This window comes from Apium graveolens, chromosome 8 (assembly GCF_009905375.1).
Source record: "Apium graveolens cultivar Ventura chromosome 8, ASM990537v1, whole genome shotgun sequence".
In the NCBI taxonomy this organism is placed as follows: Eukaryota; Viridiplantae; Streptophyta; class Magnoliopsida; order Apiales; family Apiaceae; genus Apium; species Apium graveolens.
The window spans coordinates 150,520,044-150,530,706 of record NC_133654.1 but is presented as its reverse complement, the minus strand read 5'-3'; the positions used below and the strand labels follow the sequence as shown (position 1 = coordinate 150,530,706).

At 29.7% G+C, this 10,663-nt stretch overlaps 1 long non-coding RNA gene across 1 annotated transcript; it reads right to left on the bottom strand.

Moving 5' to 3' along the window:
- Window positions 1–7,408: 7,408 nt before the first annotated feature.
- Window positions 7,409–8,568, bottom strand: LOC141677623 (uncharacterized). The gene is made up of 3 exons (XR_012557480.1): window positions 8,471–8,568; window positions 8,245–8,313; window positions 7,409–7,452 (listed from the first exon to the last, which is right to left on the bottom strand). It is a non-coding gene; the product is annotated as an uncharacterized LOC141677623 (long non-coding RNA).
- Between the last annotated feature and the right edge of the window lie 2,095 nt (window positions 8,569–10,663).

Below are 10,663 nucleotides of genomic sequence, written 5' to 3'. Positions count from 1 at the left end.
ATGAATTTCTTGTGCAGTCTTTTCATATTGTACATTATTATGTTGGGCATTATATCTCACACTTATTTTTTTAAAATGACACAACACAACAGTGAACCAAGAATCCGGTCAGAAAGCTCACAGTCCGGAAGCGAGTAGGAAATGGCCAGTGTTTCCTTAGATTGTTTTGTGCAGTGCCACAAGTAGACCGTATAAGCTGGATTGGGTTTCAGTTATTTTAAGTCTGGATTATATTTATGTATGACTTATGTAAGGTAGTACCAAAGAAACGAATATTTAGCCGCCGGTCTAACCTTAAAGTAAAGGTTACACCCGTGGTAAGACTTAATTAATTTTGGTCTATAATAACTATCACCTAGGGGAATTAAAAACTTTAGTAATGCATTGTTCGTTTCTAAGACAATAACCTCTAAGTGTGTGTGTTAATAGCTGTGGGGTTATAGATGTGTGAGTATATATATAATGTTGTGCAAGATAAGTGTTAAACATGATTCAAGACGGTGTGGCCTCCTAGATCCCTGACCCCGGATTTTGGGGCACCACAGTGATCATGCAGTATGAAGCATGAGCATACAATATCTCCATTCTTGATCCTCAAAAGTCACTCGTGTATTTTTCAGTTTTGGCATGTTCATGCTATTCGGCGCATAAACATGCCATCATATATTCTCAACAGCGTGACCAAGAAATTCTCAGCATGATCATACATTTGCTCTTCTCGCATTCGCCACACCCTTAATTTATTCCGAAAATCATCCTATATCAAACTCATCCTTTTCAAAAGAATTCAACCTCGATTTCTCATGTAAAACAACAATTACGTCGACTTGTTGTTTATCTCGCCGATGTGGTACTTTTTAAGGGAAAGGCCTTGTTAAAATTTTGTACTCCACATTCTCCACCAAAATAACTTTAAAGCATAAAGGCATAACTAAAACCGGCCTAAACCAACCATGATAAATGTTTGTGAGCCCAAATATGGAATCAGCATTACAAAACTTATGTATTATACCAAGAAACAATGTGCATTTATATGATGACTTCAAAACACCTTTATACTCAAACGGAGATAAGACATATTCCATGTTATCAGTTTTGAAGTCAATTGACCATGCAGTCCTCGACGTTGTCATACATTTGCTTTTCTCGTACTCAACATACTTTTAATATGTCATGAAAATCCTCCTACAACAAAATAAAAAAAAAAACTTATTATTGCAAAAATAACCTAAAAATATAAAGATTTTTCAAAAAGCCTGTCTAAATATTGAAAAGTCTATCTAATTGATGAAAAACATTTTTTTCCAAAAATTAATATTTATTACCTTACTTCGAAAACAAATGTTTCTAAATCCGCATACGTTGTTAGGAGCACATTGACATGTACATCTTTGGATTAACCGGTGAATATAGTTATTATGATATTGATCTGTAATGTAAAGAAGTTCCAAAATTTGAAATATCATTTTGAAAAATATTTTCACCAAAATACCAAAATTTTCAAGTATGTTGTAGAACTAAATGAGAGGATCGCAATGATATATTTAGTCTTTAAAATCGTTAGTTCAGCTTGAAAATATAGAATATAGAAAATTTGGCAGTTATTTCCCTGATGGGTTTCCCGAGAGCGCGAGGATGAGAGAATTGTAACCGGAAAAATTATTGAGATGTTTAAAATTTTAAAATTAATAATTAAATTTAAGACTTATTTAGAAAAATTATTTAATTTAAGAATTAAATTTTATGGAGTCCACCATTTTATTAGAGTCCTGAATTTCAAATTTGTTCTACAATTAAAGCATTGTAAAATATATTATTTTGTGAAACATATTTTACAAACATCACTATTTTAATGAGAATCTTGCAATACATTTTATAAGTATAATATTGCAAAATATTTTATGTTCTACAACGTGAACATGAGTGTTCTGCAAAATAAGAATGTTTTATAGAACATATATATTTTACAATGTTTTACTTGTAAAATATATGAAATTTGCAAGATTATCATTAAAATAATAATATTTGCAGAACATGATTTGAAAAATAATATATTTTATAATATTTTATGTAATATATATTATTTATAGAACATATATGTACTCCAGGACTCCAATAAAATAGTGGACTCCATAAAAATGTTTTTTAATTTAATTTTGTATCATTGCAAATTTTTGTTCCCCCACAAGTAGAGATGCACAAAAAACCCATCGTGTCGGGATTTATCCGGACTTTAAAAAACCCAGTTTTTTTGGAAACGGATCAGGTCGGGCCGGGTCGAGCTTTCTAAGAAATATAAGGCATATTTTAGACTCGCGAGCCAGGCCAAACCGGGCTTTATCCAGGCTTTTATTTATATATTAAATATTATTTTTATATATTATAACTCGAACTATGAGTAGTTCAAATATTAGAGAAAATAATATCTTGATATATCAAATAGAGTAGTTTAGACACCGAAATAAATAATTATTCTTAATATAATATATAATTATAATAATATAATTATGTACAGTAATTTTTATTGTCCAAAATCTGGTATGGTCAGCTAGTTATTAGTTTCGAGCATAAACTTTTTAGTTGTTATTACTTTGTATGTACTATGCATTCTTGATGCACTAGACTCGCTAACCAGCTAATTCATACATTTTGTATTATCACTGAATATATAATATAAAATTATAAATTTAAATATGACATCATTTGTAATTTATAATAATAAAATTTGGTTACAATTACAACTAATTTAGTAATTATCTTTAATACCTTTTAATTTGATGAAAAAAATACAAAACTTTGACGAAATAAGTCAGCAAATATATATCTTAATTGCTTCTAATATTATAATATAATTTTTTAAAATTTATAAAAAGGTATTGTATATTTTCAAATTTTATATAAAAATTTTGTTTTTTAATCGGGCTTTTCAAAAAACTCGGGCTTTTATCCAGATTTTTATCCAGATTTTTGGAGTTTCACTTCGGACCGGATTTTTGAAAAAAAGAGCCCCATTTAAGGCCCGCGGGCCGGGCTAAATTGGAACGGGTTTTTTTCCGGATCGGATTTTTCAAGTTTTTTTTCAAATCGAATCGGATCGAATTTCGAATTTCGAATTTCGGATTTCGGATTTTGTGAACATCTATACCCACAAGCGAGGAAAATTTTAACATCTATACCCAAAACTCTGTCGTAACCATTGAAGTCCTGATCAATATAATCTCTTCTATATATAACCATTGACATTAAAAAATTTCATTGAAAAGACTAAACTACCCTTGTTTTTAATTTTATATAAAAAATGTGATTTGTGGGAATCGAACTCGAGATATTTCATTCACCTATACAACCTCATACCACTACACCATAATGTCACATATACTTTTTATCATACACATAATATGTAAGTGTGCTAAATAAATATTTTATTTACCTTTAAAGATAGTTACTAGAATTCCGGAAAAAAAAAAGATAATTACTTTAATATTTGTACAGTTAGTTTTAAAGAATTAAATTCCGGATACAAAATTAGACATAGTATATAAATGAATTATTATCTTATTTATTAATCTGTTTTTTTAGTTTGAAAATGTATCTCAAATATTTTTAACATATTTTATTATTATAAAAAGTAATTAAAATGTACATATATAATTTTAAAGAAAATATTGAAAATATAATCGCTTATATATAAATAATCTATAATGGTATTACATATTTAGATGAGTTCCAATTATAATGAGTCAAAACATTTTATTTTATTTCGAATACATATTTAGATGAGTTCCAATTATAATGAGTCAAAGCATTTTATTTTATTTCGAATTTGAAATCAGAACTTGACTCATTCTTCAAAAAATACTCGAAATTTGACTACATGACCCAGCCGAAAAATATCGTCATATTATACGTTTAGTAAATTCAAATTACAAGTTCGGCGATAATATCTTACCAAGAATGTAAATTTTTTTAATATCTTATATTAATATAAATTAATGTGTTCGAGGTGTTTATAAGATCAAGTCAATTGATTATTTATATTAAAATTACTAACTTTACTGGTAGTGCGTTATTATTTTTAGGACTTGTCCCAATTTTAAAAATATTCGAAATTTGATATGAGATCTCACGAGTTTTTTTAAACCTACGATGATATATTAAATCGATTTATTTTTCAGTTTTCACTTTAAAAAAATTAGCTTTTTAAAAAGAATTTTTCTAGATAAATAATATTCAGTGATCAAGATAATATTTTACAAATATTTTGAATTATTTTTATATTTTGAATTATTCAAATATAATTTATATATATACTATATTGTAACATTTGATTCAGTGCATTTTATACCATTTAAAGAAAAATATATATATTTCAATAATCTGAATGAATTAGACATGTCAACTGATATTTATAAAATTTTATCAAATTTAAAAATATTTAATTTTAGGAAAATAGTATACAATCCTATCAAATTATTATATGAAGAAATATTAGAGTAGTAATGAAAGGAACTTAAAACGGTTTAAATAACAATATAATTATAATTTTTCCTTCGAATCCTTGAAAAAAATTCATGAATATCAATAATAAGTCTTTATAATATATAATTTATTTTTATGGTACAGCCATGATTGATACGCAGTTACGTAAAAACTAGATATATATTGTTTGTCAGTGATAATATGAATACCATATATAAATTATTGTAATTTATTTATTACATAATTTTAATTTTTGAATAATTATAAATGCATTTTATTTAAGTAATCATTTGTCTCACTAGATGTTAATAGTGATTATACATGTACATAAATCAGATATTTTGCATATAAATAATTGAAATCTTCGTAATTTACTAAGAAATGTAACATACGACAATTTACATACTGGCACACACACATATAACTTAATGTTACTTTGGTAACCGTAGTGTAAATTAAAAACTAACATTTTTCCATGCATACATACGTTGAATTTCAAAAACTAACATTTTTCATTAAAATCAACTTTTATATTGTAACACCCCCAGATCCGGGGTCGGGGATCCGGGTCGTCACGGTCTTTCTTCCACAATATCACTTCACTTAATTAATAATAATCAACCTTATGCTGTGACCCCACACCAACACACACCACAACCCGTTATAGTCTCAGAGATGAAATTCAAATAAGTACAAGTCTTTGAATCCACAATTTAAAAGTTATTACAACCCAAAACGATTACTTGATAAATTTACAGTTAATTGCCATTATCTGCCACAAGTTATAATTATACATAATTGATTCTCAAAAGTAGATGGTCTGATCTACAATAGATCTACCTCTGCAGCTATAGCAGCTACGACATCATCGGGAAGACGAGGGACGCTTCCCACGCGCTTGCGCTGGGTCTGCTGGAGTCTGGCCATCCTTCCTAACTGTTGTTGTGTGATGAAGAAATAAAGCAAGAGTGAGCCTTACAGCTCGCAAGATAATACATAGTGATAACAATAATATAAGTATCTAAATGGATACTTACTAGAATCTTTATCGTGAGTAAGGTAATTACTTACTGGATATAAGTTTTAAAACAAGGGATGAAGTTACCAAATACTTCACTATACTTATATCATTTATAAAGCTACTTGAACTACCACTGTTCAAAGTATAATAAAATTCACGAGGTCATCCCATAGATGAGACCACAAATAAAACTTGAAAATATTTGATCTTTAAAATATTTTGAAAAGAGATGAAGTTACGAGATACTTCATTCAATGGATACACCAATAAAAATGTTTGACCCTGTCAATGCTTCGGCAACCACCCATTAGTAGCCTTTCAATCGAAATGCTACGGGTAGTGTTGCAGAATTATCCAAATGGATGATGAACTCATTACGGGAGTTTACCGCGCCAGGAAGACCACTTACGATGATCAGTCGTAGTAGTACAACCCCACCATTTTCTACATGTAGAGGAGAACCTGTCGGATTTACTTGTCAACCGAACACTGAACTCCTAAGGAATGGACCGCCTTAGCGGAACTTCCAGGCCATTTGGGCCAATATAATAAGGCTGGGCCGGCGCTACTCGACCACTTAAGCCACTCCTAGTTCAGATGAAATCCATGACTCTGAAACGTAAAGCTCGTTTCCCCCTTTCCCCAAGTAGAAACTTGTTGATACGGCTCCACCAAGAAGTCGTATCTAGTTGGAAAGGAAAACTCACCGATATTTCCCAGGCGATGCCTGTTAATGGATTAACTTGTTCCAAGAATTTTACTTCCCGAATATTGGGTAAGTAATCAAAAACTCTTTTACCAAGACAGCAACCTTGTTGCGAATATAAAACACACCACCGAGCCGGATCCCCCATGTTTTGAGCGAGTATTTAAATCCCCTTTTTAAAAGAAAGATCTTAAATATAAAAATAGTTTTGGGATCCGCTCTAACTTTTGAAAATCATTTTAAAGACTCGAAAACACTTTAAAGAGTGTTTGGAGTAAAACTGATTTAATGAAGTAATCAGTCCCCAGAATATTTAGAAAATGACTGAATATTATTATTTAAATAATATTCCCATAAAGAATAATCTTTATAAAATAATTGAAGTAGAAGTATTAAAACTTATACTTGAAACGAGTATTAAATAACCAAAGATATACTTATATGAAAGTATTATCTTTATTTGAATAATCGAAAATAAGTTTGATTATTTACACCTTATTCTTTAATAAAATAAAGAATATATCTCAGCAAATAATCGGAGTCATAGATCCTCAAATGAATATTCAAGAATATTCAATAAATAATATAAACTGAGTCATAAGCCCTCGAATGAATATTCAAATAATATTCATTAAATAATAAGCCGAGTCATAATACCTCGAATGAATATTATAAATAATATTCATTAAATAAAATAAAGGAGTCATACATCCTCAAATGAATATCCAAGTAATATTCAATAAATAATATAAAGGAGTCATAAGTCCTCGAATGAATATTCAAGATAATATTCATTAATAAAATAAAGTTATCGAATAAACCTTATTCGATTAATAGTTTGGAAAACTATAACCATATATATATATATATATATATAAATATATATATATATATATATCCATATCCATATATACGAAATCTACTCGGGATCCTCGACTCCCGGTTTTAGAATATATTTTCACCTTTGGGTCCCTATACTAAGGGTATATGCAAGTTACCGCTATCCTCTAGCATAGGTATTATCAACTGAACCAACAGATATATAACTCAAGAATATGAGACAGGCATGCATATATATATACCATATTAGCATGCTTCAATATATCGCAACATTTGCTAATTAACCAATATGCATTTATCGCAAGATCATGCATATACAAATGTATACATCACAACAACAGTATAACGGATAGAATACTTGCCTGAGCGACTTGGGGTGAGAAAGGCTCGGGACGAGTCTGATAACCTATAAACAACAAGTAAGTTGGAATTAAACCAAAATCACTTGTAAATCTATACTTTAACTAACTTAGACTCTAACGCTTGTTTTGCGCTCACTGATTTGCTTAAGTCACTCGGGTACCCTCGGCTCCACCATTTTTAATAATTTAACCTTTACGAGTTTTAAAGCGATTCCTTCGCGAGTGTCTTACCAACTGCCTAACACACTTACCATAAATGTTTCATACATTAATTAACCCTTTTTGGTCTTTAACCTATGTTTCAAAGTAAGGCGAGGGAAAAAGTTTCGTTCGCGAAACGCCGTTACTTGAAACGGTCGTTTCTCCTAAACCGTGCATCGGAATCGAACGAACTACATATCAAAACGAAGCTCGTAACATGAGCTATCTAAACATGGCAGTGGTCATAATCTAGCAGGGGGTTCTCGGGTCCTAATGCTATGCACAAAAACAGTCCAAAGAAAATCGGACGTTACGACGGCTATGTTTACGCGATTTCCCAATTTTAAACCATACAAAACCAACCACAAACCAACCTCAAATCCAACATACAACCAACATCCATCCTTATCACATCATAACAACCCCAACCAATTCAATTTAATCATTCATACTTATGCCTAAACTTAACTTTAATCATACTTAAGTTCTTTTAATCAAAACCACAACATTTACCATTCCATTTCACTACCACTCCAAATCCCAAACTCTAAATCACAACAACAAGCTACAATATCATCCTACTAATCAAAATCATCTTATAATACATAGGAATCTAGGGTTTGGAGATGGTATACCTTCCTTGAAGTGGTGGGAGGAGCTAGGAAGCCTTAAGAAGCTTTGAGAAGTCTTAAGAATGCTTGGATCTTCAAGAAAACAAGAAAACTTCAAGTTAAAAAAACTTGAAAACACTATTCATAGTCTTCTTCTTTGATTAAATGAAGAAGATTGAGAAGGAATTAATGGCTTAAACTCATGATATAGTCCTAACTAAGCATGAAGATGATTAGGGAATTATCTTACCAATTTAGGAAGCTTGGATCTTGGATTTTGAATTTCTCTTGCCTTTTGAATAGTGAAAAGCCGTGAGCAATGAAGAACAAAGCCTTGGTTGCTTTTGATTTTTGATGAAAATGATTTTACTTGGCTTGGTTGATTGGTTTTTGTGCTTGCTTTAGTCAATTACCTTCTTGCCCTTGGATTTGTGTGATTACAAAGCCACCACACCTCCTTCCTTCTCATGTCATGCTTATGTCATCCTCATGATGTCATCCTCACTTCCTTGTCCTCTTTCTATTGGTTGGATGACATCATTCCCACTAATCCCTTTGATTAACTTCCTAATCGTTTGCCTAATGACCGCTGATCTGTTATACGGTTCGCTTAACTTTCGTTTTCGTTTATCGTTTGAGGGATCATACCCGGTATCTTATTACTTAGGTTCCCTCAACCTTTCTCAATATATTATATTCCTTTTATGATCCTCTCCTATAATCCTTTAATTTAAATCCTTTTTATCCTGTTACCTTATACTCAATTCTCTCCGTATCTAGTGGATTTCCGGGAAAAATCAAAGTGTTCAGAATTGGATTCTGACGATCTTTACATACACTTATATACCACATAGAGTACTAATAATATCCCATAAGATCAATAACAGAACCCCTACATAGCGTGGCATGAACAGTTTTCTCATTCAGCAAAAACACTATTCATAAGGGTTTCAAAAATTTCCAAAAATTGGGGTTATTACATATATTAACAATAGTGTAAAGTTTACATTATTGTATATTATGATTGTAAGTCATCCTTATTTCAATTATGCATTTTTTGTCTTTTTAAATTGAGTATGTTAATTGTAAGTTGGTAGTAAACTCAATAATAATATAGACCAATACATATAATTTATTTAAATAAAATTCAAATTCTTTGTTTAACTCTGTATTCATCATATATGTTATTTTTTAACTTTGTATTTGTAAACATACTAACGATATTTTACAGATTAAGTATAATTGTTTCGCTTTAAAGTACACCACTACCATATTTATATTCATTCATTAAATATAAATTATACAACACAAACAAGAATATATATATAGGCAAGTGCTCAAATACAAACCAATATTAGAATATAAACTACAAACCGATGAGACCCATATGTTTAATCACTTTCCCCTTCGTTTTTAATTTTATTTTTCCCGTTAGTTGGTTAACTTTTTAAAAAAAATAAATTCACCCGTATTTATTCATCTCCCACTCATCGATTTGCATAGCATATTTGCTATATTTTGACGATAAATCAGTATTTAAACTTACCCGAATCAGTAAACTGAAATCAGTACAAATTCCAGAACCAGTACTTTTGGTGATTCTCGTATACATAATTAGTGATTTATCATCGAAACATATCAAATATGATATTCATACTGATTGTTGGATGATGTAGAAAAATATAGTTAAGTTAGATTTTAAAAAGTGTTCACTAATTGACGGGAAAAATTCAATTAAAAATGCAGGGGAATTATGTGTAATTGTGTGTGGGAGGTGTAATTTGTAGTTTGTATTTTAATTTAGTTTGTATTGGAATAAGACTCTATATATATTTTTTTTTTTGCTTAATGAGTTATATTTGAAATATTGTGTAATTTGGTATTGTCTTTTATGAAAATAAACAATTAATTGATATTTGATATATATTAGATATTGTACAACATTTATAAATAAAAAGATAGTTAAGAACATTATAATTGTATGATAAATTAAAAAAATGACCCGTGCCTAGTAAATGATAATATTCAAACATGCGAATAGCATATGCTGCGACTTGCGAATGTAGTCCGCCGGACATTTTGAACGAATCAAATGTGTATTCATTGACGCACCTTGAGTCAGGAGGAATCCATTTTTGCTTTTTCCATATTTTTCGTTCCTTTTTTCAGAATATTCTTATTTTCCTTAAATTTTTTAAAATATCCGCCTTTTTTATTTTCTCTTTTACGTTTAACATTTCTCCATTTTACATTTAACATTTCTCCAATCTCAAATCATACTGCAACTCACGTGACTTTCTTTCTATTTTTATTTTTTATTCAATAAATTAGTATTTAACTATTTTTTTAATTTATAAATTAAATAATATAAAATTTAATTAAAATAAATATAAGTGAAATTTAAACATAATATATTAAAAAAATATATACATAAAATATATAA